Source organism: Hordeum vulgare, chromosome 2H (genome assembly GCF_904849725.1).
Source record: "Hordeum vulgare subsp. vulgare chromosome 2H, MorexV3_pseudomolecules_assembly, whole genome shotgun sequence".
In the NCBI taxonomy this organism is placed as follows: Eukaryota; Viridiplantae; Streptophyta; class Magnoliopsida; order Poales; family Poaceae; genus Hordeum; species Hordeum vulgare.
In genome coordinates this window covers 216840540-216867049 of record NC_058519.1, presented here as the reverse complement: position 1 = coordinate 216867049, position 26510 = coordinate 216840540, and positions in this window count along the sequence as shown.

Genomic DNA, 26510 nt, shown 5'->3' with positions numbered 1-26510 from the left:
AAACAAGAGACTCTCTATCATGAAGAACATGGTGCTATTTTGAAGCACAAGTGTGGAAAAAGATAGTAGCATTGTCCCTTTTCTCTTTTTCTCTCATCATATTTTTTGTTTGGGCTCTTTGGCCTCTTTTTTCATATCATTTTTTTGTGGGCATCTTTGGCCTCTTTTTTTTTATTTCCTCACATGGGAAAATGATCTTATAATTATGATCATCACACTTTTATTTACTTACAACTCAATACTTAGAACAATAATGACTCTATATGAAATGCCTCCGGCAGTTTACCGGGATGTGCAACGATCTAGCTTAGCGTAAGACGTTGGAACATCTCGCTAGCTATCTTACGATCATGCAATGGCAATATGAAAGTGATGGCACATGTCATGATACGGAATGGTGGAAGTTGCATGGCAATATATCTCGGAGTGGCTATGAAAATTCCATAATAGGTAGGTATGGTGGCTGTTTTGACGAAGGTATATGGTGGTTTGTGCACCGGCGAAATTTGCGCGGCACTAGAGAGGCTAGCAATGGTGGAAGGTGAAAGTGCATCCATACCATGGACTCACATTAATCATGAAGAACTCATACACTTATTGCAATAGTTTTATTAGTAATTGAAACAAAGTGCTAAACACATACTCCTAGGGGAAGGGTTGGTAGGTGTTAACAATCGCGCGATCCCGACCGCCGCACAAAGTATGACAATCAATAAACAATTATGCTCCGACTTCCTAACATAGCGGTTGACCATAGGTGCATGCTACGGGAATCACTAACCTCAACACAAGTATTTCCAGATTCATAACACCCTACTAACATGACTCTAATATTACCATATCCATATCTCAAAACTAATTGTGAGGAATCAAACTTCTCTTACTAACCAATGCACTTTAATATGAAAGTTTTTATTATATCCTCTTTGGATGCCTATCATATTTAAGACTAATTTCATAGCACATGCCAATTACCAAGTTACTTAGAGAGAGCACTCTCAAAATGATATAAGTGAAGGTCGAGAGTTTTTATTTCTACAAAATATGACACCGCCGTGCTCTAAAAAGATTTAAGTGAAGCACTAGAGCAAAATTATCTAGCTCAAAAGATATAAGTGAAGCTCATGGGAGCAAAATTGCCTGGCTCAAAAGAGATAAGTGAAGCTCATTGAGTATTCTAACAAATTCCCGATGAGTGCATGTCCCTCTCAAAAAGGTGTGCAGCAAGGATGATTGTGACAACACAAAAAGCAAAGACTCCTATAATACACGACGCTCCAAGCAAAACACATATCATGTGGTGAATAAAAATATAGCTCCAAGTAACAGTTACCGATGAATTGAAGACGAAAGAGGGGATGCCTTCCCGGGGCATCCCCAAGCTTAGGCTTTTTGGTGTCCTTGGATTTGGCTTGGGATGACTTGGGCATCCCCAAGTTAAGCTCTTTCCACTCTTTGTTCCATTGTCCATAAGATCATCACCCAAAACTTGAAAACTTCACAACACAAAATTTAAATAGAAACTCGTGATATCATTAGCATAAGAAAACGAACTACCAACTTTTTAGGTACTTTAGTAAACTTGATTTCCATTTAGATTGATGTTATATTACTGTATTCTCACTTTTCCATGGCTCGTACCCCCCGATACTAACCATAGTTTCATCAAAATAAGTAATCAACACAACAAAAACAAAACAGTCTGTAGCAATATGTATATTTCGTATACCTCTGGTTTCCCAAAAATTATGAATTTTTTTGAAAATTAGGGAAATTTTCATATCAATCAGCACCAAAAAGAATCAACTCAAAATATCTTTCTGGATAGGAATTAAAAATAATTTCATGAGCACAAAGTTTCTGTCTTTTTTCAGCATGAGTAAACAACTATCACAAAAACTAATCATAAAGGTTCTACTTGGCACAAACACTAATTAAAACATAAAAATCACAATCATAACAGAATCATGATGGTGTAGACTCAACAAAACAGAAAGTAAAAAGGCAAAAATAAGTTTATTCATTGGGTTGCCTCCCAACAAGCGTTATCGTTTAACGCCCTTAGCTAGGCATAAGGCGATAGAATCAAGTATCGTCGTCTTTAGTGCTCAAACCATAAGTAGCTCTCATCATGTATTCATAAGGCAATCTTATTTTCTTTCTAGTAAAGTGTTCCATGCCCTTCTTTAATGGAAATTGAAATTTAATATTCCCTTCCTTCATATCGATAACATCACCAATAGTCCTAAGGAAAGGTCTACCCAGAATAATGGGACATGTCGAATTGCAATCAATATCAAGCACAATGAAATCTACGGGCACATAGTTCCTATTTGCAATAATAAGAAGATCATTGATCCTTCCCACAGGTTTCTTAATAGTAGAATCTGCAAGATGCAAATGAAGAGAGCACTCATGAATCTCATTGAAACCTAGAACATCACATAAAGATTTTGGAATTGCGGAAACACTAGCACCCAAATCACACAAAGCATGGCATTCATAATTTTTAATCTTGATTTTTATGGTAGGTTCCCACTCATCATGAAGTTTTCTAGGAATAGATATCTCCACAAGAGATTTCATCATAGCATCAACGATATGATTGGTAAAAGCCTTATTTTGGCTATAAGCATGTGGAGAGTTTAGCATGGATTGCATCAAGGAAATACATTCAATCAAAGAGCAACTATCATAATTAAATTCCTTGAAATCCAAAGTAGTAGTTTCATCACTACTCAAAGTTTTGATATCCTCTACTCCACTTATAGTATTTTTAGCATCAAGATAAGTAGACTCCGAATCATTGGAGCGTTTATCAACCAAAGTGGATTCACATCCAGCCCCATCATCATTAGGATTGACATTAGAAAACAAGGATTCGATAGGAGTCACACCAAGAACTTTGAGATCTTCGTGATTCTCATCACGAGAAGATGCCCTTTTAAGAAATTCATGTCTAGCACGAATTTGCGCGGTTCTTTCTTTACTCTCATTCATAGAAACACACATAGCTTTCAAAGTTTCATCCATATTAATCTTGGGAGGAACACATCTCGATTTCAAAGCATCAATATCAAGAGACATTCTATCAACAATCCTAGCCAAGTCATCAGTTTTAAGCAGTTTTTCTTCTGTGGAAGCATTGAAAGTCTTTTGCGATGTAATAAACTCCTGAATATTACTTTCAAGATCAGAGGGTAATTTATTATAATTTCCAGGAGCATTGTTGTAGGAATTGCCAAAATTATTAGAGGGATTACTAGGAAAATGCCTAGGATTAAAGTTACCTCTATAAGCATTGTTGTTACCAAAATTATTCCTACCAACAAAATTGACATCCAAATTTTCATTGTTATTTTCAATCAAGGAAGACAAAGGCATATCATTTGGATCTAAAGGAGAAGTTTTACTAGTAAAAAACTTAATTAACTCATCCATCTTAGCACTCCAAGAGTTAATTTCTTCTATAGCATGCACGTTTTTACTACTAGGTGACCTTTCAGTGTGCCATTGAGAGTAATTTGTCATGATATTATCTAGGAGTTTTGTAGCTTCTCCTAGTGTGATTTCCATAAATGTTCCACCAAAGGCAAAATCCAAGATATTTCTAGAAGCAAAATTCAAACCAGCATATAAAATTTGTATAATCATCCAAACACTCAGGCCATGAGCGGGACAATTTCTAATGATCAATTTCATTCTCTCCCAAGATTGTACAACATGTACATGATCTAGTTGCTTAAAATTCATGATATCATTACGGAGAGAGATAATCTTAGCTAGTGGAAAATACTTGGAAATAAAGGCATCTTTACACTTGTTCCAAGAATCAATACTATTCTTGGGTAAAGATGAAAACCAAGTTTTTGCTCGATCTCGTAGTGAGAACGGAAATAGCTTCAATTTAATCATATCAGTATCCACATATTTATTCTTTTGCATATCGCATAACTCAATAAAGGTATTAAGATGGGATGCGACATCTTCACTAGGAAGGCCGGAAAATTGCTCTTTCATAACAAGATTCAGCAAGGCAGCATTAATTTCATATGATTCCGCACTACTGGCGGGAGCAATTGGAGTACTAATAAAATCATTGTTATTAGTATTCGAGAAGTCACACAACTTAGTGTTTTCAGTCATGGTGACTTAGCAAGTAGACAGGCACACAAGCAAACAGAAAGCAAGCGAAAGAAAGGGTGAACGAAAAAGGCAAATATTTTTGTAAATTTTGTTTTATTAGAAGTGGGGGAGAGGAAAACAAGAGGAAAATGGCAAATAATGTAAATGCAAGAGATGAGTTTGCGATAGTTACTTGGATATGCTTCACTTGAATACTCCCCGGCAACGGTGCCAGAAATTCGTCTTGCTACTTCTCGAGCTTGCGGTTGTTTTTCCCTTGAAGAGGAAAGGGTGATGCAGCGATACGTCCATTTTGCATCATGTTTTCATGTTGATATTTATCGATTCTTGGGATGCTATTTCACTCCATGGTACAATACTTATGCCTTTTCTCTCTTATTTTACAAGGTTTACATGAAGAGGGAGAATGCTGGCAACTGGAATTCTTGCCTGAAAGTGGAACAAAGTTGAGATACCTATTCTTCGCAACTCCAAGCGCCGTAAAAATCAACAAGGATTTTTTTCCGGATTTATTAAAAATACTGGGACGAAGGAGCGCCAGAGGGGCGCCAGCAGGTGGACACAAGCCTGCACGGCACGGCCACTCCCGCGCCATGAGGGCTTGTGGGCAGCCTGCTGGCCCACTGGCCCCCCTCTTCTGCTATATGAAGGGTTTCGTCCAGGAAAAAATGAGGGAGGAGCTTTTTCGTGGATTCGCCGCCGCCACGAGGCGAAACTTGAGCAGAACCAATCTAGACCTCCGGCAGGACGATCCTGCCGAGGAAACTTCCCTCCCGGAGGGGGAAATCGTCTCCATCGTCATCACCAACACTCCTCTCATCGGAGGGGAATTGTCACCATCAACATCTTCATCAGCACCATCTCATCTCCAAACCCTAGTTCATGACTTGTAACCAATATCCGTCTCGCGACTCCGATTGGTACTTGTAAGGTTGCTAGTAGTGTTGATTACTCTTTGTAGTTGATGCTAGTTGGATTACTTGGTGGAAGAGTTTATGTTCAGATCCTTGATGCTACTCATTACCTCTCTGGTCATGAATATGATTATGCTTTGTGAGTAGTTACTTTTGTTCCTGAGGACATGGGATAAGTCATGCTAATAGTAGTCATGTGAATTTGGTATTTGTTCCGTAATTTGATATGTTGTATGTTGTTTTTCCTCTATTGGTGTTATGTGAACGTGACTACATAACACTTCACCATTATTTGGGCCTAGAGGAAGGCATTGGGAAGTAGTAAGTAGATGATGGGTTGCTAGAGTGACAGAAGCTTAAACCCTTGTTTATGCGTTGCTTCGTAAGGGGCTGATTTGGATCCACTAGTTTAATGCTATGGTTAGACTTTATCTTAATTCTTCTTTCATAGTTGCGGATGCTTGCGAGAGGGGTTAATAATAAGTGGGATGCTTGTCCAAGTAAGGGCAGTACCCAAGCGCTGGTCCACCTACATATCAAACTAGCAAAGTAATGAACGCGAATCATATGAACATGACGAAAACTAGCATGACAGAAATTCCCGTGTGTCCCCGGGAGCGTTTTTCCTCCTATAAGACTTTGTCCAGGCTTGTCCCTTGCTACAAAAGGGATTGGTCCACTTTGCTGCACCGTTGCTACTTTTGTTACCTGTTGCTTTCTACGAATCATCTCACCACACAATCACTTATTATCGACAATTTCAGTGCCTGCAGATTTTACCTTGCTGAAAACCACTTGTCAGATCCTTCTGCTCCTCGTTGGGTTCGACACTCTTACTTATCGAAAGGACTACGGTTGATCCCCTATACTTGTGGGTCATCAAGACTCTTTTCTGACGCCATTGCCGGGGAGTGAAGCGCCTTTGGTAAGTGGAACTTGGTAACGAAACATTCATATAGTGTGCTGAAATTTGTTGTCACTTGTCACTATGGATACTAATCCTTTGAGGGGCTTGTTCGGGGTATCTTCACCTCAAACGGAAGCATAAAGAGTTTCTCCTCAACCTTCTGCACCTACTGAAAATATTTTCTTTGAATTTCCCTCGGATATGCTTGAGAAACTGCTGGCTAATCCTTTTAGAGGAGATGGAACATCACATCCGCACTTGCATCTAATCTATGTAGATGAAGTTTGTGGTTTATTTAAGCTTGTAGGTTTGCCCAAGGATGAGGTCAAAAAGAAGGTATTTCCTTTATCTTTGAAGGATAAGGCGTTGATATGGTATAGGCTATGTGATGATACTGGATCATGGGACTACAATCGGTTGAAATTGGAATTTCATCAAAAGTTTTATCCTATGTATTTAGTACATGGTGATCGGAATTATATTTATAATTTTTGGCCTCGTGATAGAGAAAGCATCGCTCAAGGTTGGGGGAGGCTTAAATCAATGTTATATTCATGCCCCAATCATGAGCTCTCGAGAGAAATTATCATTCAGAACTTCTATGCTCGACTTTCTGATGATGATCGCACCATGCTTGACACTTCTTGTACTGATTCTTTTATGAAGAGAGTTATTGACTTCAAATGGAATTTATTGGATAGAATTAAACGCAACTCTGAAGATTGGGAGCTTGAAGAAGATAAGGAGTTAGGTATGAATTTCATGTTTGATTGCGTTAAATCCTTTGTTGAGACAAATACTTTTTGTGACTTTAGCGCTAAGTATGGACTTGACTCTGAGATAGTAGCTTCATTGTGTGAATCCATTGCTGCTCATATTGATCTCCCCAAAGAGAAGTGGATTAAATATCATCCTCCTTTAGAAGTCAATGTAGTTAAACCCACTCTAGTTGAAGAGAAAGTCATTGCCTATAATGATCCTGTTGTTCCCAGTGCTTACATTGAGAAACCACCTTTCCCTGTTAGGATAAAGGATCGTTCTAAAGCTTAAACTGTGATACGTAGAGGCTATATTAGAACACCTATACCCCCTGAGAAAATTAGAGTTGAACCTAGCATTGCTATTATCAAAGATCTTCTGTCCGACGATGTTGAGGGACATAATATTCATGTGTGTGAAGATGCTGCTAGAATTGCTAAACCTCACATTAGAGACAAACATAAGCCTGTTGCTGGCATGCCTGTGGTTTCTGTTAAGATAGGAGATCATTGTTATCATGGTTTTTGTGACGTGGGTGCTAGTGTTAGTGCAATACCTCAATCCTTATACGATGAAATCAAAGATGAGATTGCACCTGTTGAGATAGAGCCTATTGATGTCACTATTCAGCTTGCCAATAGAGATACTCTCTGCCCTGTGGGAATTGTTAGGGATGTTGAAGTCTTGTGTGGTAAAACGAAGAATCCTGCTGATTTCCTTGTTCTTGCTACCGCACAAGATTGCTTTTGTCCCATCATATTTGGCAGACCTTTTATCAATACCGTCAATGTTCATATTGACTGTGAGAAGCAAACTGTCACTGTTGGCTTTGAAGGCGTGTCACATGAGTTCAACTTCTCCAAGTTTGCTAGACAACCTCATGAAAAGGAGTTGCCTAGTAAGGATGAAACTATTGCCTTAGCTTCTATTGCTGTGCCTCCTACTGATCCCTTAGAGCAATACTTGCTTGAGCATGAAAATGATATGCATATGGATGAAAGGGATGAAATAGATAGAGTTGTCTTAGAACAATATCCTATCCTTAAGAATAATCTGCCTGTTGAACTACTTGGGGATCCACCCCCACCAAAGGGTGATCTTGTGTTCGAGCTTAAACAGTTGCCTGATACTCTTAAGTATGCCTATCTTGATGAAAAAGAGATATATCCTATTATAATTAGTGCTAGCCTCTCAGAGCATGAAGAAAAGAAGTTACTAAAAACTCTGAGGAAGCACCGTGCTGCTATTGGATATACTCTTGATGATCTTAAGGGCATTAGTCCTACCCTATGCTAGCACAAGATTAAAACTGATCCTGATTCTAAACCAGTTGCTGATCATCAAAGGAGATTGAATCCTAAGATGAAAGAGGTAGTAAGAAAATGCTAGAAAGGCCGTCTAAACACGCACACTTATGCTTTCTAGACGGTTATTCTGGTTTCTCCCAAATACCAGTTGCACAATCTGATCAGGAGAAAACCACTTTCACCTGCCCTTTCGGTACCTTTGCTTGTAGACGTATGCCTTTTGGCTTATGTAATGCACCCGCCACCTTTCAAAGATGTATGATGGCTATATTCTCTGAATTTTGTGAAAAGATTGTCGAGGTTTTCATGGATGACTTTTCCGTTTACGGGTCTTCTTTTGACGATTGCCTCAGCAACCTTGATCTAGTCTTACAGAGATGTAAAGACATCAATCTTGTCTTGAATTGGGAGAAGTGCCACTTTATTGTTAATGAAGGCATCGTCTTAGGACATAAAATTTCTGAAAGAGGTATTGAAGTCGATAAGGCTAAGCCTTCAAAATACTTAAGAGGTCTTTGATAACTGCACCTATTGTTCAACCACCTGATTGGAACTTACCTTTTGAGATCATGTGTGATGCTAGTGATTATGCTGTTGGTGTTGTTCTAGGGCAAAGAGTCGATAAGAAGTTGAATGTTATTCACTACGCTAGTAAAACTATGCTACTACGGAGAAAGAGTTTTTAGCAGTCGTGTTTGCATGTGAAAAGTTCAGGTATTATATAGTTGATTCCAAAGTCACTATTCACACTGATCATGCTGCTATTAAGTACCTCATGGAGAAGAAAGACGCTAAACCTAGACTTATCAGATGGGTTCTCTTGCTACAAGAATTTGATTTGCACATTGTCGATAGAAAGGGTGCTGATAACCCAGTAGCAGATAACTTGTCTAGGTTGGAGAACGTTCTTGATGACCCACAACCTATTGATGATAGCTTTCTCGATGAGCAACTGAATGTCATCAATGCTTCACGTAGTGCACCGTGGTATGTTGATTATGCAAACTATATCGTTGCCAAATATATACCACCTAGTTTCACATACGAGCAAAAGAAGAAGTTCTTCTTTGACTTGAGACACTACTTTTGGAATGATCCTCACCTTTATAAGGAAGGAGTAGATGGTGTTATTAGACGTTGTGTACCTGAACATGAACAGGGACAGATCCTACAGAAGTGTCACTCCGAGGCCTACGGAGGACACCATGCGGGAGATAGAACTGCACACAAGGTATTGCAATCAGGTTTCTATTGGCCCACTCTCTTCAAGGATGCCCGTAAGTTTGTCTTGTCTTGTGACGAATGTCAAAGAATAGATAATATTAGCAAACATCAGGAAATGCCCATGAACTATTCACTTGTCATTGAACCATTTGATGTCTGGGGCTTTGATTATATGGGACCTTTTCCAAAATCCAACGGGTATACTCATATCCTAGTTGCTTTTGATTACGTCACTAAGTGGGTAGAAGCTATCCCCACTACTAGTGCTGATAACAACACCTCTATCACGATGCTGAAAGAAGTTATCTTCCCTAGATTTGGAGAACCTATATATCTAATGACCGACGGTGGTTCACACTTCATTCATGGTGCTTTCCGTAAAATGCTTGCTAAGTACAATGTCAACGATAGAATTGTGTCTCCCTATCACCCTCAGTCCAGTGGTCAAGTAGATCTAAGTAATAGAGATACTAAACTGATTCTGCAAAAGACTGTCAACAGGTCTAGAAAGAATTGGTCTAAGAAGCTCGATGATGCACTATGGGTTTATAGAACTGCCTATAAGAATCCCATGGGCATGTTTCCGTACAAAATGGTGTACGGTAAAGCATGCCATTTACCTCTTGAGCTAGAGCATAAAACTTATTGGGCAATCAAAGAGCTCAACTTTGATTTCAAACTTGCCCGTGAGAAGAGGTTATTTGACATTAGCTCGCTTGATGAATGGAGAACTCAGGCATATGAGAATGCCAAGTTGTTCAAAGAGAAGGTTAAGAGGTGGCATGATAAGAGGATACAAAAGCATGAGTTCAATGTAGGTGATTATGTCTTGCTATATAACTCTCGTTTAAGATTCTTTGCAGGCAAGCTTCTCTCTAAATGGGAAGGTACCTATGTTGTTGATGAAGTATATCGTTCCGGTGCTATCAAGATCAACAACACGGAAGGTAATTGTCCGAGAGTTGTAAATGGGCAGAGAATCAAGCATTATATCTCAGGCACTCCCATAAATGTTGAAAGGAATATTATCAATACCATAACTCCAGAACAATACCTAAGGGACATTCATCAGCCTGTTTCAGACTCCGAAATGAAGAGGTATGTGATTCGGTAAGAAAATAGAGGCCAAAACTTTTCCACTAGGAAATTTTCTCCGTTTTGGAATATTTGAGAAAATACAAAAATTGGAAGTAGTCCGGAAAGTGTGCGAGGAGGCGACAAGCCTGCACGATGCGGGCTCACCCCCTGGCCGCGCCGTGAGGGCTTGTGGCCACCTCGTGCGCCTCCTGGACTCCGTTTTCGTGCGGGGTACTCCTTCTGGTCTGAAAAAAATCATTATATATACTCCGTTTGGTCTGACCCCTGCATCATGCAGATTTCCTCTGTTTTTCGTTTCGAGCCTGTTTAGTGCCGCAGATTTAGAGCAAGATGCCGTCTCAGGAATCTGTGGGGGAGAACAATCTCACCCAAGTTTATGGAGAAGCAAGTGCTGATCTGAAAAGGATGGAGGTCAGGGAGGCTAAGGAAAGGCTACCTAAAGAAACCAAGGAGAGGAATCAGGCGTGGGACAAAGTGCAATCTATGCTCAACAGGGAAGAAGTTGAAGTAGTGGATTTCCTCCAACCCTACCTCCACCTACTGTCTCCATCCTTGATTGAACTCTTGAGGTTTTGTGAAACAACTCGTGCTCGCAATACTTGTCTCACTCGTGAAGTTGTTTTGCTAGAAAAACATATCGCAGATCTCCAAGGTATAAATCAAAGATTAATGGCCCTCCTGGAGTCAAAGCTTGCAATAACTCCACCATCATCACCAAAGGAAGAAAATTGAGCATGGGTATGGGCAATCCCCTTGGCTTGTTCCAAGCTTGGGGGAGTTGCCCCGGTATCGTATCACCATCACATCTTTTGCCTTTACCTTTGTTTTAGTTTTCCTTTTCAGTTTTCTCTTACTCTAGTAGATTAAAAGTCTTAGTGTTTTAGTCTTGAGTTTTGCTTTGTGTCACCCCCGATGTATTTGAGCTCGTGAGCCATATAATAAAGAGTGTCTTAGTTGAAGGGTTTTGCCTCTTGCCATGATCAAAAGAGTGAGAATAGAACAAAAGCATGAAAGATCATGTAATGATCTTATGGGAAGTGATGGCTTCACATATAAAAAGAATGAGGATTGAAACTTGTTGACGGTAGGCAAACGTAGACCTTGGTCATGGTTGCAATCAATAGGAAGTGATAAAGAAGGAGAGGTTCACATATAAATATATCATCTCTGACACCATCTATGATTGTGAACACTCACTAAACTATTGCATGCCTAGAAGTAGATGTTGGACAAGGAAGACAGCATAATGAATTGTGTTTGCTTGGCTCCGAACAATGTTACATGATTAGAGATCCCTTAGCATGTGACGATTGCTTCCACCTCACATTAGCCAAACCTCCCGCACTAAGTAGAGATACTACTTGTGCATCCATAAACCATCAACCCAGTTTTGCCATGTGAGTCCACCATACCTACCTGTGGATTGAATAAGATCACTCAAGTAAGTTGTCATCAGTGCAAGCAATAAAAATTGCTCTCTAATACGTATGATCTATTAGTGTGTGGAAAATAAGCTTTGTACGAACCTGTGATGAGGAAGACATAAAAGCAACAGACTGCATAATAAAGTTCTTTATCACAAGGTGCAATATAAAGTGACGTTCCTCCGCACTAAGAGGACACACATCCAAACCTCAAAAGCGCATGAGAACCTCTGCTTCCCTCTGCGAAGTTCCTATCTTGTACCTTTACTTTTTGCCTTTGAAAGAGTCATGGTGATCTTCACCAATTCCCTATTTTGCCTTTGTCTTGGCTAACGTCATATGCTTGGGAAAGATCTATATTCATATGCCAACTTGGAAGTAAGTATTCATGAATTATTATTGTTGACATTACCCTTGCAGTAAGCAGTTGGGAGGCAAAACTGTAAGCCCCTATATTTCTCTGTGTCCAGTTGAAACTTTGATCTCATGAGTACCACGTGAGTTGTAGCAATTGTAGAGAACGAAAGAATGATTGAGTATGTGGATTTTCTTTACAAGCTCTTATTTGACTCTTTCTGATGTTGTGATAAATTGCAATTGCTTCAATGGCTAAAGGCTATCGGTTGTTACCTCTCGGTAAGATTCTTGATCCATGCATTACTTTGTGAAGGAATTATCACTTTAGCATGAGAGATTATATGTTGGTATTGCTGTTCTGATCATGATCATGATGCATGCATGTTCGTATCTTGTTTTGTCAACACCTCTCTCCCTAAACATGTGGACATATTTATTGAGCTAGGCTTTCACTTGAGGACAAGTGAGGTCTAAGCTTGGGGGAGTTAATACGTCCATTTTGCATCATGTTTTCATGTTGATATTTATCGCTTCTTGGGCTAGTATTTCACTTCACGGTACAATACTTGTGCCTTTTCTCTCTTATTTTCCAAGGTTTACATGAAGAGGGAGAATGCCGACAATTGGAATTCTGGCCTGAAAGTGGAGCAAAGTTGAGATACCTATTCTACGCAACTCCAAACGCCGTAAAATCAACGAGGATTTTTTTCCGGATTTATAAAAAATGCTGGGCCGAAGAAGCGCCAGAGGGGTGCCAGCAGGTAGCCACAAGCCTGCACGGCGCGGCCACCCCCCAGGCCGCGCCATGAGGGTTTGTGGGCAGCCTGCTGGCCCACTGGTCCCCTCTTCAGCTATATGAAGGGTTTCATCCAGGAAAAAATGAGGGAGGATCTTTTTCGTGGATTCGCCGCCGCCACGAGGCGAAACTTGAGCAGAACCAATCTAGAGCTCCGGCAGGACGATCCTCCCGGGGAAACTTCCCTCCCGGAGGGGGAAATCATCGCCATCGTCATCACCAACGCTACTCTCATCAGAGGCGACTCGTCACCATCAACATCTTCATTAGCACCACCTCATCTGCAAACCCTAGTTCATCACTTGTAACCAATCTCCATCTCGCGACTCCGATTGGTACTTGTAAGGTTGTTAGTAGTGTTGAGTACTCTTTGTAGTTGATGCTAGTTGGATTACTTGGTGGAAGAGTTTATGTTCAGATCCTTGATGCTACTCATTATCTCTCTGGTCATGAATACGATTATGCTTCGTGAGTAGTTACTTTTGTTCCTGAGGACATGGGATAAGTCATGCTAATAGTAGTCATGTGAATTTGGTATTCGTTTAGTAATTTGATATGTTGTATGTTGCTTTTCCTCTAGTGGTGTTATGTGAACATCGACTACATAACATTTCACCATTATTTGGGCCTAGAGTAAGGCATTGGGAAGTAGTAAGTAGATGATGGGTTGCTAGAGTGACAGAAGCTTAAACCCTAGTTTATGCGTTGCTTCGTAAGGGGCTGATTTGGATCCACTAGTTTAATGCTATGGTTAGACTTTGTCTTAATTCTTCTTTCGTAGTTGCGGATGCTTGCGAGAGGGGTTAATCATAAGTGGGATGCTTTTCCAAGTAAGGGCAGTACCCAAGTGCCGGTGCACCCACATATCAAACTATCAAAGTAAGGAACGCGAATCATATGAACATGATGAAAACTAGCATGACAGAATTTCCCGTGTGTCCTCGGGAGCGTTTTTCCTCCTATAAGACTTTGTCCAGGCTTGTCCCTTGCTACAAAAGGGATTGGGCCACTTTGTTGCACCATTGCTACTTTTGTTACTTGTTGCTAGCTACGAATCATCTCACCACACAATCACTTGTTACCGACAATTTGAGTGCTTGCAGAATTTACCTTGCTGAAAACCACTTGTCAGATCCTTGTGCTCCTCGTTGGGTTCGACACTCTTACTTATCGGAAGGACTACGATTGATCCTCTATACTTGTGGGTCATCATGCAGCAAAGTAGAAATAATTATTTCCCTCATTTTGAGAACCAAGATATCAATCCAGTAGGAGTATCAAGATGAGGCACCAATGAACCTGCGCAAAAGCAAACAGACTTGCACCCAACGCGATAAAGGGGTTGTCAATGCCTTCACGATTACTTGCAAGGTGAGATCTGACAGAGATGAAAGGTAAACAGAAATAAAAGTGCGACAAGGTAATTTTGGTAGATCTAAATATATGATGTGTAAAATAGACCCGGGGCTATAGTGTTCACTAGAGGCTTCTCTCATGATAGCAAGTATTACGGTGGGTGAACAAATTACTGTCGAGCAATTGATAGAATCGCGCAAATTCATGACGATATCTAAGGCAATGATCATACATATAGGCATCACCTCCGAGACAAGTAGACCGATAATGTGTGCATCTACTACTATTACTCCACACATCGACCGCTATCCAGCATGCATCTAGTGTATTAAGTTCATAACAAACGGAGTAACGCCTTAAGCAAGATGACATGATGTAGAGGGATAAATTCATGCAATATGACATAAACCCCATCTTTTTACCCTTGATGGCAACAACATGATGCATGCCTCGCTACCCCTTCTATCACTAGGTGAGGACACCGCACGGTATGAACCCAAAACCAAGCACTTCTCCCATTGCAAGAATTATAGATCAAGTTGGCCAAATGAAACCCATAACTCGAAGAGAATTACAAGGATACAAAATCATGCATATAAGAAATCAGAGGAGACTCAAATAATATTCATAGATAATCTGATCATAAATCCAAAATACATCAGATCTCGACAAATACACCGAAAAAGGAAGATTACATCGGATAGATCTCCATGAAGATCATGGAGAACTTTGTATTGAAGATCCAAGAGAGAGAAGAAGCGATCTAGGTACTAGCTATGGACCCGTAGGTCTATGGTGAACTACTCACGCAACATCGGAGAGGCAATGGTATTGATGAAGAAGCCCTCCGTGTCTGAATCCCTGTCCGGCAGGGCACCAGAACGGTCCCCAGATGGGATCTTGCGAAGACAGAAGCTTGCGGCGACGAAAACGTATTTTCGTGACTCTCTTCTTTGGTTTTGGGATTTTAGAGAATTTATAGGCGAAAGAGGTAGGGCACAGGAGCCACGGGGGGGGGGGGGCACAAGCTTGCTAGGCGCGCCCCCTAGGGCGCGCCTAGGGGGCTCGTGACCTCCCCCGAGATCTTTTGCCTTGGTTCTCAAGTCCTCTGCGTATCTTCTGTTATGGAAAAAATCGTCCCGTAGGTTTTATTCTGTTTGGACCCCGATAAATATTCTTTTCCGAAAAAGGTCAAAAACACGGAAAAAAACAGAAACTGGCACTAGGCACTGAGTTAATAGGTTAGTCCCAAAAATGATATAAAATGGCATATGAATGCATATAAAGCATCCCAAGTTGATAATATAATAGCATGGAACAATCAAAAATTATAGATACGTTGGAGACGTATCAAGCATCCCCAAGCTTAACTCCTGCTCGTCCTCGAGTAGGGGAGTGATAAAGACCGAATTTTTGATGTGGAATGCTACCCAACCTATCTGTTCTTTGTAACTTCTTTATTGTGGCATGGATGTTCAGATCCGTAAGATTCAAAACAATAGTTTAATATTGACATGAAAACAATAATACTTCAAGCATACTAGCAAAGTAATCATGAACTTTCAAAATAACAAGGCCAAAGAAAGTTATCCCTACAAAATCATATAGTCTGGCTATGCTCTATCATCCCCACACAAAGAATTTAAATCATGCACAACCCCGGTATTGGACAAGTAATTGTTTTTGCACTCTTACTTTCTCAAAAAATTTCAACTCTCACGCAATACATGAGCGTGAGCCATGGATATAACACTATAGGTGGAATAGAGTGTGGTGGAGGTTGTGAGGCAAAAAGGAGGAGATGGTCACATCGAATCGGCGTATCAATGTGCCATGGAGATGCCCATCAACAGATATCAATGTGAATGAGTAGGGATTTCCATGCAACGGATGCACAAGAGCTATAAGTGCGTGAAGCTCAAAAAGAAAACTAGTGGGTGTGCACCCAACTTGCTTGCTCACGAAGACCTAGAGCTATTTTGAGGAGCCACGGGGGGGCCACGAGCCTGATTGGCGCCCCCTCTAGGGCGCGCCTAGGGGGCTCGTGACCTCCCCCGAGATCTTCTACCTTGGTTCTCAAGTCCTGTGCGTATCTTCTGTTATCGGAAAAATCATCCCGCGGGTTTTATTCCGCTTGGACTCCGTTTAATATTCTTTTCTGAAAAAGGTCAAAAACACGGAAAAAACAAATACTGGCACTAGGCACTAAGTTAATAGGTTAGTCCAAAAAATGATATAAAATGGCATATGAATGCATATAAAGCATCCCAAGTTGATAATTTAATAGCATGGAACAATAAAAAATTATAGATACGTTGGAGACGTATCAATAGCCCACGGTTTTCAATAGTCAATATGACTAATCCCCCGTACGCCATTTTAGAAGTGGACACTCAGAATCAGCACACACCCACTTTACCTCCGCGAAGCCCAGATTCACCTGGACTACATTGCCAAGGTAAAACCATAAGACGGGGAGGCTCCGACCTCGACTAGCATGGGATCAACAATATTTATATCGCGCGCTCACGAGTGTGCCCTCCCTTCTGGTCCCATACCGGAAACACCCATGCCCCCTGACCGAATGACTGGATTTAGTCCAGGGCCATGGATACCTTCATATCGGCCCCTCTAATGGTGTGTGGCTGATAATGGGTCTACAATTGACTATACAAAACCCATTATTCAGGGAACTGTGGTAGCACGATAATAAGTATGACACGGACAAGACTTGATCTAGGTCGATACTGGATTTTGTAACTTTATACCAGCACCATTGTGCTCATGCCATGACAAGGCCATAACCTATCACGTTCCGCATGACTGGGCTATACCACAACCTTTCATAACTATCACTTGTCATCATCATATTTTTTATCATGGTTGAATATCTATAACAGTTATGAAATATGCAAGGTGATGAGTAGTAAATATGAGTTAAGTTAGCAAACATCACACCAAAAGTAACAAACATGCTTGCCTGGTTCCACGTAGTCGGGATCAAGCTCGGTGCAGTTGACGTTGGGAATTTCAGTGTCGGAATCTAGGGTATAGATCAAACAAGGGTACAAGTGGCACTGCCTAGCTACTGGTCTTAAAACATTTTTATAAAAATCTTAAAATAAACTAGGCATTACCAGGAACAATTTTCAAAAAGAATCACTGAAAAATAAGTTATGGATCAAAAGTTATAGCCAAAACAGTATCATGGACTATTCTGTAATTAGTTTAAATAGGAACAGGTGCTAGACTGAGACTTAGTCAAAACGCCCGAAGGGAAAGAAGTTTCCCCGAAAGGAAAATGGCTATTGGTCGAATACGTTTCCATCTAAACACTTCGGAGGGAGAGAGAGACACTGATAGAGGGGGTCCCCCTGTCAGGTTCGAATGCTCCACCAACGCCAGAAGCTTCCGGTGATCGCCAACGATGCTAGGAGGGAGAGGAGAGCCAGCTGGGGGTGCGTGTGCACTCACCGTTGACTCGCCTGACTGCTGGAGAGCGATTGGACTGCGGGGGAAGCCTCACGTCCAGGATAGCAGATCTCCGGCGGCAGCAACTCCGGTGACGCGAGGAGATCGATGACAGAGAGGTTGTGCGATGAAATTGAGCACGGGGTAAGCAGGGAAGGAGTTCCTGGATGAAAACGACGGCCTCAGGGTGTCCTATCTCGACTTACACTTCAGGGAGTGGCTGGATCCCGAAGCGGATCGGGCGGCCAGAGATGGGGAAGAAGGCCCCTCGAGGACCCCTTCCTGGATCGGTTGGTTCCTAGAGGTGGAGATGGAGAGGGGGGAAGAGATGGGTGAGGTCAGAAGTAATGGAGGAGAGCTCTATTTATAGGCTCCACGAGATGAGCTACGACATTAACTCCGGCGAGCGATTTCGGTGATGTCGGAGCTTGGGCAGGAGGTTAGGTGGCTAGGATCAAACCTAATCACTACTGGGGCTCCATTTTTGACCACAGAGAGGTTGTTCATCGACCGTGGCAACGCGGTGATGACGCAGCCATTGCTGCGCACTGCAGCTGCAGAACCCATGCTCTGAGCTGCACGGTGCATGGCGACGGCCTTCACGGAGCACCCTGTCGAGGAGGAGCACGCGGCGGCAGCAGGAGCAAGGGGCGGTGCCGGGCGGCTCGGGATCGAAGCAAGGAGCTGCTGCGGCTGCTACCGAGCCGTTGCAAGAGCTTTGGCCGCTCTGTCAGTGAGCTACCGATGAGGGGAAGAGGCCAAGTTGCGGGCGACACCGCGGATAGGATCAAGGCACAGGTGCAACGACCATTGCGCTGCTACTGGTGAGATTGCCGAAGGGGGAGTGAGTTGCGCTCTGTGTGAAGTTTGGTCTGAATTTAATTCACACACCTTCAGTCAGGGTCCACGTGAGGTGCTCGACAGAAAGAAAAGCATAGCTAGAAAAAGAATTTGAAGCTGAATTTTTGAGGGGAGCACTTCCATTTGAAGAAATGATGTTGCAAAAAATTTCAGATTTTTTGGTGGAGTTTAAGGCAGGTTAGAATCAAAAAAGAGTTTTTGGGGTCAAACTTCAGTCAAACCAAATTTGAAGTTTTCAAACTTGAGAACCTAAAGTTCTTGCTCGAACAGATTGAGGTCACTAAGGACTACAAACTGCCAAAGTTTTGGGTCAAGATTCCAAAGGAAAAAGAAGGTTCCTTTGAATTTTTTCTCGAGCTCAAACTGATTACAAAAAATCCCATTTAAATAAATTAATTAATTGGGGGTGATCCATCCCTTCTAAATCATTGGGAAACATTCAAAAACAAATCTTAGGGCTAGGAGAGGAGTAAAAATATTTAAAACAGAATGTGGTGATTCATTCTTTTTGAAGAATTAATAAATAGGCTTATGGAAAAATCCAAAATAAGAACAAAAGAAATCCAAATTGAGAGTAAAAGAAATATTCCTTTAACCATTTCATTTTTGAGAAAGGGCCAAGGGGATATTTCTGAATTTGTTTCGTGGATAAGAAGCTCAAAAGTTTTCTCTCATAGAGATTAGCAAGAAAACTTCAAAGTTCTTGTCAAGTAAAAAATTTAAATTCCAAGGAAATCAAGGAAATAAAAGTTGAAAAATCTTGGGTGTTACAATCATGTTGTTGGACAACTATGAGTCTGCGGATTATGGAGAAGCAATGGTGGGCCCAGATTCCAACAGATGGTTAGAAGCCATGAAATCCGAGATAGGATCTATGTATGAAACCAAAGTGTGGACTTTGGAAGTATTACCTGAAGGTCGCAAGGCTATTCAGAACAAATGGATCTTTAAGAAGAGGACATACGCTGACGGTAATGTGACCGTTTATAAACCTCGACTTGTGGCAAAAGGTTTTTCACAAGTTCAAGGAGTTGACTACGATGAGACATTCTCACCCATAGCGATGCTTAAGTCCGTCCGAATCATGTTAGCAATAGCTGCATTTTTTGATTATGAAATCTGGCAGATGGATGTCAAAACAGCGTTCCTTAATGGGTTTCTTAAGGAAGAGTTGTATATGATACAACCTGGAGGTTTTGTCGATCCAGAGAATGCTGACAAGGTGTGCAAGCTCCAGCGATCCATTTATGGACTGGTGCAAGCATCTCGGAGTTGGAATCAGTGCGGTGATTGCTGCGGCAACAAAAGTCCTTCCTTGGCGCTAGGAATTCTTCTTGTTACTTCTCTGGTTTGCGTCGGTTTTTCCCTTGAAGAGGAAAGGGTGATGCAGCACAGGAGCAGTAAGTATTTCCTTTAGTTTGAGAACCAAGGTATTGATCCAGAAGGAGGGCCTCGTGAAGTCCAGAGTACCTGCGCAAACACAAACAAGCTTGCACCCAACGCTTCAAAGGGGTTGTCAATCCCTTCAAGATTGTTTGCAAAGTGAGATCTGAAGGCGGAAAGTGCAACGAAGTAAAAAGTGTAAGGCTGAAAATATGGTGTGGAGTAGACCATGGGGGCCATAGTGTTCACTAGAGGCTTCTCTCATAATAGAAAATATCACGGTGGGTGAACAAATTACTGTCGAGCAATTTATAGAACCGTGCAAAGTCATGACGATATCTAAGGCAATGATCATACATATAGGCATCACGTCTGAGACAAGTAGACCGATACTTTTTGCATATACTACTATTACTCCACACATCGACCGCTATCCAGCATGCATCTAGTGTATTGAGTTCATGACGAACAGAGTAACGCCTTAAGCAAGATGACATGATGTAGAGGGATAATCTCAAACCAATGATGAAAACCCCATCTTTTTAGCCTTGATGTCAACAACATGATGTGTGCCTCGCTACCCCTTCTGTCATTGGGTGAGGTCACCGCACGGTATGAACCCAAAACCAAGCACTTCTCCCATTGCAAGAATCATAGATCTAGTTGGCCAAACAAAACCCACAACTCGAAGAGAATTACAAGGATATGAAATCATGCATAAGAGAGATTAGAAGAAACTCAAATAAGATTCATAGATAATCTGATCATAAATCCACAATTCATCGGATCTCGACAAACACACCGCAAAAGAAGATTACATCAGATAGATCTCCATGAAGATCATGGAGAACTTTGTATTGAAGATCCAAGAGAGAGAAGAAGCCATCTAGCTACTAGCTATGGACCCGTAGGTTTATGGTGAACTACTCACGCATCATCGGAGAGGTCATGGTGTTGATGAAGAAGCCCTCCCTGTCCGAATCCCCCCTCCGGCAGGGCACCAGAACGTGCCCCAGATGGGATCTTGCGGAGACAGAAGCTTGCGGCGGCGGAATAGTAATTTCAATGATCTCTTGATTTTTTTGGGATTTTTAGGGAATTTATAGGCGCAACCCCTAGGTCAGGGGGCGCTCAAGGGTCCCACAAGCCTGTGGGCCGCGGCCTACCCCCTGGCCGCGGGGTGGGGGCTTGTGGGGCCCCTGAGGCTCCCCTGCCTTGGCTCTCAAGCTTCCTGATCTTCTTCCGTTCCGGAAAATATCTTTTTGGGGATTTTCTTCTGTTTGGACTCCGTTTCAAAATCTCCTGTGAAAGGGGTCAAAAACATGGAAAAAACAGCAACTGGCACTTGGCACTGAGTTAATAAGTTAGTCCCAAAAAATATATAAATGGCATGCAAAACATCCAAAGTTTGACAAGATAATAGCATGAAACCATCAAAAATTATAGATAAGTTGGAGACGTATCAAGCATCCCCAAGCTTAACTCCTGCTCGTCCTCGAGTAGGGAAGTGATAAAGAATGAATTTTTGATGTGGAATGCTACCTAGCATAGATGTCCTTTGCAACTTCTTTCACGTGACATGAATGTTCAGATCTGTAAGATTCAAAACAATAGTTTGCTATTGACATGAAAACAGTAATACTTTGAGCAAACTAGCAAAGTAATCATGAACTTTCAAAATAACAAGGCCAAAGAAAGTTATCCCTACAAAATCATATAGTCTGGCTATGCTCCATCATCCTCACACAACTAATGTAAATCATGCACAACCCCGGTATTGGCCAAGTAATTGTTTTCGCACTCTTACTTTCTCAAAAAGTTTATAACTATCACGCAATACATGAGCGCGAGCCATGGATATAGTACTATAGGTGGAATAGAGTGTGGTGGTGGTTGTGAGACAAAAAGGAGAAGAAGCAAGATAGTAGCATATGGTAGTGATAAAGCAAGAAGCTTTCAATCATGAAGAACATGGTGCTATCATGAAGTACAAGTGTGGAAAAAGATAGTAGCATTGTCCCTTCTCTCTTTTTTCTCTCTTTTTTTCATTTGGGCTCTTAGGCCTCTTTTTTTGGGGATATTTGGCCTCTTTTTTTTTATTTCCTCACATGGGAAAATGCTCTAATAATGATGATCATCACACTTTTATTTACTCACAGCTCAAAGATCACAATGATGATGACTCCATAGGAAATGCCTCCGGCAGTGTACCAGGACGTGCAACGATGTAGCATGGTGTATGATGTTGAAACATCTCGCTAGCAATCTTACGATCATGCAATGGCAATATGAGTGTGACGGCACAAGTCATGAGACGGAACGGTGGGAGTTGCATGGCAATATATCTCGGCATGGCTATGAAAATGCCATAGTAGGTAGATATGGTGGCTATTTTGAGGAAGGAATTTGGTGGGTTTGTGCACCGGCGAGAATTGTGCGGCACTAGAGAGGCTAGCAATGGTGGAAGGTGAAAGTGCATCTATACCATGGGCTCACATTAGCCATGAAGAACTCACATACTTGTTGCGAAAGTTTTTATTAGTAATCGAAACAAAGTGCTAAATGCATACTCCGAGGGGAAGGGTTGGTAGGTGTAAACCATCGCGCGATCCCGACCTCAACACAGAGGATGACAATCAATAGATCAATTATGCTCCGACTTCCTAACATAGCGGTTCACCATACGTGCATGCTACGGGAATCACTAACTTCAACACAAGTATTTCTAGATGCACAACACCCTACTAACATAACTCTTAATATTACTAAATCCATGTCTCAAAACTATTTGAGAGGAATCAAAACTTCTCTTTCTACACAATGCACATGAAGATGGAGGTTTTTGCATCCTCTTTGGGTATTTATCACTTTTGGGACTACTTTCATAGTGTAAGCCAACTACCAAATCACGCACCGCCGTGCTCTAAAAGATATAAGTGAAGCACATAGAGCAAAAGTACCTAGCTCAAAAGATATAAGTGAAGCACTATTAGCATTCTAGCAAAATAATGATGAGTGCATGTCTTTCTCTCTAAAAAAGGTGTGCAGCAAGGATGATTGCGACACAACAAAAGGAAAATACTCCTAGAATACAAGACACTCCAAGCAAAAACACATATCATGTGGTGAATAAAAATATAGCTCCAAGTAATGTTACCGATGGATTGAAGACGAAAGCGGGGATGCCTTCCCGGGGCATCCCCAAGCTTAGGCTTTTAGGTGTCCTTGAATTTGGCTTGGGATGCCTTGGGCATCCCCAAGCTTGAGCTCTTTCCACTCCTTATCTCTTTCTCCATGAGAACATCACCCAAAACTTGAAAACTTCACAACACAAAACTTAAACAGAAACTCGCGATAACATTAGCACAAGAAAACAAACTACCACTTCTTTTGGTACTGTAGCAAACTTGAATTCTATCTATATTGATGATGGGCTACTGTATTCTCACTTTTCCATGGCTAGTACCCCCGATACTAACCATAGTTTCATCAAAACAAGCAACCAACTCAACAAAAACATAATCTGTCAAAAACAGACCAGTCTGTAGCAATCTGTATACTTCGTATACTTCTGGTACCTCAAACAATCTGAAAAATTACGACGTACTAGGAAAAAGGCATATCAACCAGCAGAAAAAAGAATCAACTCAAAAGCTCTTTCTGAATAAAAATGAAAAATCATTTCGTGAGCGAAAAGTTTTTGTCTTTTTCTAGCAGGATCAAACAACCATTACCAAGAATAGTCATAAAGGCTTTGCTTGGCTCAAACACAAAAAGAAACACAAAAAACACAATCACAACAGAATTATGAAAGTGTGGACGCAACAAAAGAAAAAGAAAAAGATAAATTCATTGGGTTGCCTCCCAACAAGCGCTATTGTTTAACGCCCTTAGCTAGGCATAAAAGCGATAGAATCAGGTATCGTCGTCTTTGGTGCTCAAACCATAAGTGGCCCTCATCATGGATTCATAAGGAAATCTTATTTTCTTTCTAGGAAAGTGTTCCATGCCCTTCCTTAAAGGAAATTTAAATCTAATATTCCCTTCCTTCATATCGATGATAGCACCTATAGTCCTTAGGAAAGGTCTACCAAGAATAATAGGGCATGTAGGATTGCAATCAATGTGAAGCACAATGAAATCCACGGGTACATAGTTGCTATTTGCAATAATAAGAACATCATTGATCCTTCCCATGGGTTTGTTGACAGTAGAATCAGCAAGATGCAAATTGAGAGAACACTCTTCAATCTCATTAAAACCCAGAACATCACATAAAGACTTTGGAATCGCAGAAACACTAGCACCCAAATCACACAAAGCATTGCACTCATAGTTTTTTATTTTGATTTTGATGGTAGGTTCCCACTCATCATGAAGCTTTCTAGGGATAGAGACTTCCAATTCAAGTTTCTCTTCAAGAGATTTTATCATAGTTTCGACGATATGGTCGGTAAAGGCCTTGTTTTGGCTATAAGCGTGTGGAGAGTTCAACATGGATTGCATCAAGGAAATGCACTCAATCAAGGAGCAACTATCATAATTTAATTCCTTGAAATCCACGATAGTAATTTCATTACTACTCAAAGTTTTAACATCTTCTACTCCACTTTTAATGCTTTTAGCCTCAAGATAGATGGAGTCCGAATCATTGGGGCACTTTTCAACCAAAGTAGATTCGTATCCAGCCCCATAATCATTAGGTTTGACACAACAAAACAAAGATTCAGTGGGAGTCACACCAAGCACTTTAAGATCTTCATGATTCTCATCATGAGAACACGCCTTTTTAAGCCATTCATGTCTAGCATGAATTTGGGCGGTTCTTTCTTGGCTCTCAATCATGGAAACACGCATAGCTTTCAAAGTTTCATCCATGTTTATTTTGGGAGGAGCACATCTAACTTTCAAAGCATCAACATCACAAGAAATACTATCGACGCTCTTAGCCAAATCGTCAATTTTGAGTAGCTTTTCCTCTATGGACGCATTGAATATCTTTTGAGAGTTGATGAACTCTTTGATATTGCTCTCTAGATCATAGGGTAATCTATTGTAATTTCCATGAGTATTGTTGTAGTAGTTGCCAAAGTTATTAGAGGAGTTACTAGGGAAAGGCCTAGGAACATAGTTTCCTCTAAAAGCATTGTTGTTGCCAAAGTTATTCCTACCAACAAAATTAAAGGAGCACAATCAAAGAAGACAAAGGCATATCATTAGGATCCAAAGGAGCACTTCTACTAGCAACCAAATTCATTAACTCGTCCATCTTAGCACCCAACGAGTTAATTTCTTCTATAGCGTGTACCTTCTTACTAGTAGGTGACCTTTCAGTCTGCCACTGAGAGAAGTTTGTCATGATATTGTCTAGGAGCTTTGTGGATTCCCCTAACGTGATTTCCATGAACGTTCCACCCGAGGCGGAGTCTAAGATATTTATAGAAGCGAAATTCAAGCCAGCGTAAAAGATTTGTATAATCATCCAAAGACTCAAGCCATGAGCGGGACAATTTCTAATCATTAATTTCATTCTCTCCCAAGATTGTGCAACATGTTCATGATCAAGTTTCTTGAAATTCATGATATCATTACGAAGAGAGATGATCTTAGCCGGCGGAAAATACTTGGATATATAAGCATCTTTGCACTTATCCCAAGAATCGATACTATTTTTGGGCAAAGAAGAAAACAAAGTTTTTGCGCGATCTCGCAACGAGAAATGAAGAAGATTCAATTTAATCACGTAATTATCCACATCTTTTTTCTTTTGCATATCGCAAAGCTCAATGAAGGTATTGAGATGGGATTCAGCAAAGCGGCATTGATTCCGTATGACTCCGCACTAGTGGCGGGAGAAATCGGAGTACTAATAAAATCATTATTATTAGTATTCAAGAAGTCACAAAGTTTGGTGTTTTCATTCATGGTGACTTCAGCAAGCAAGCAAGCACACAAGCAAACAAAGAGCAGGCGAGAAAAAGGGCGAACGAAAGGGCAAACAAAAAAGGCAAATTGGTGAAGTGGGGGAGAGGAAAACGAGAGGCAACTGGCAAACAAAGTAAATGCAAGAGATGAGTTTGCGACACCTACTTGGATGAGTGCTTGACTTGATCTTCCTCCCCGGCAACGGCGCCAGAAATTCTTCTGCTGCGGCAACAAAAGTCCTTCCTTGGCGCTAGGAATTCTTCTTGTTACTTCTCTGGTTTGCATTGGTTTTTCCCTTGAAGAGGAAAGGGTGATGCAGCACAGGAGCAGTAAGTATTTCCCTCAGTTTGAGAACCAAGGTATCGATCCAGAAGGAGGGCCTCGTCAAGTCCAGAGTACCTGCACAAACACAAACAAGCTTGCACCCAACTCTTCAGAGGGGTTGTCAATCCCTTGAAGATTGTTGAGATCTGAAGGCGGAAAGTATAACAAAGTAAAAAGTGTAAGGCTGAAAATATGGTGTGGAGTAGACCCTGGGGGCCATAGTGTTCACTAGAGGCTTCTCTCATAATAGAAAATATC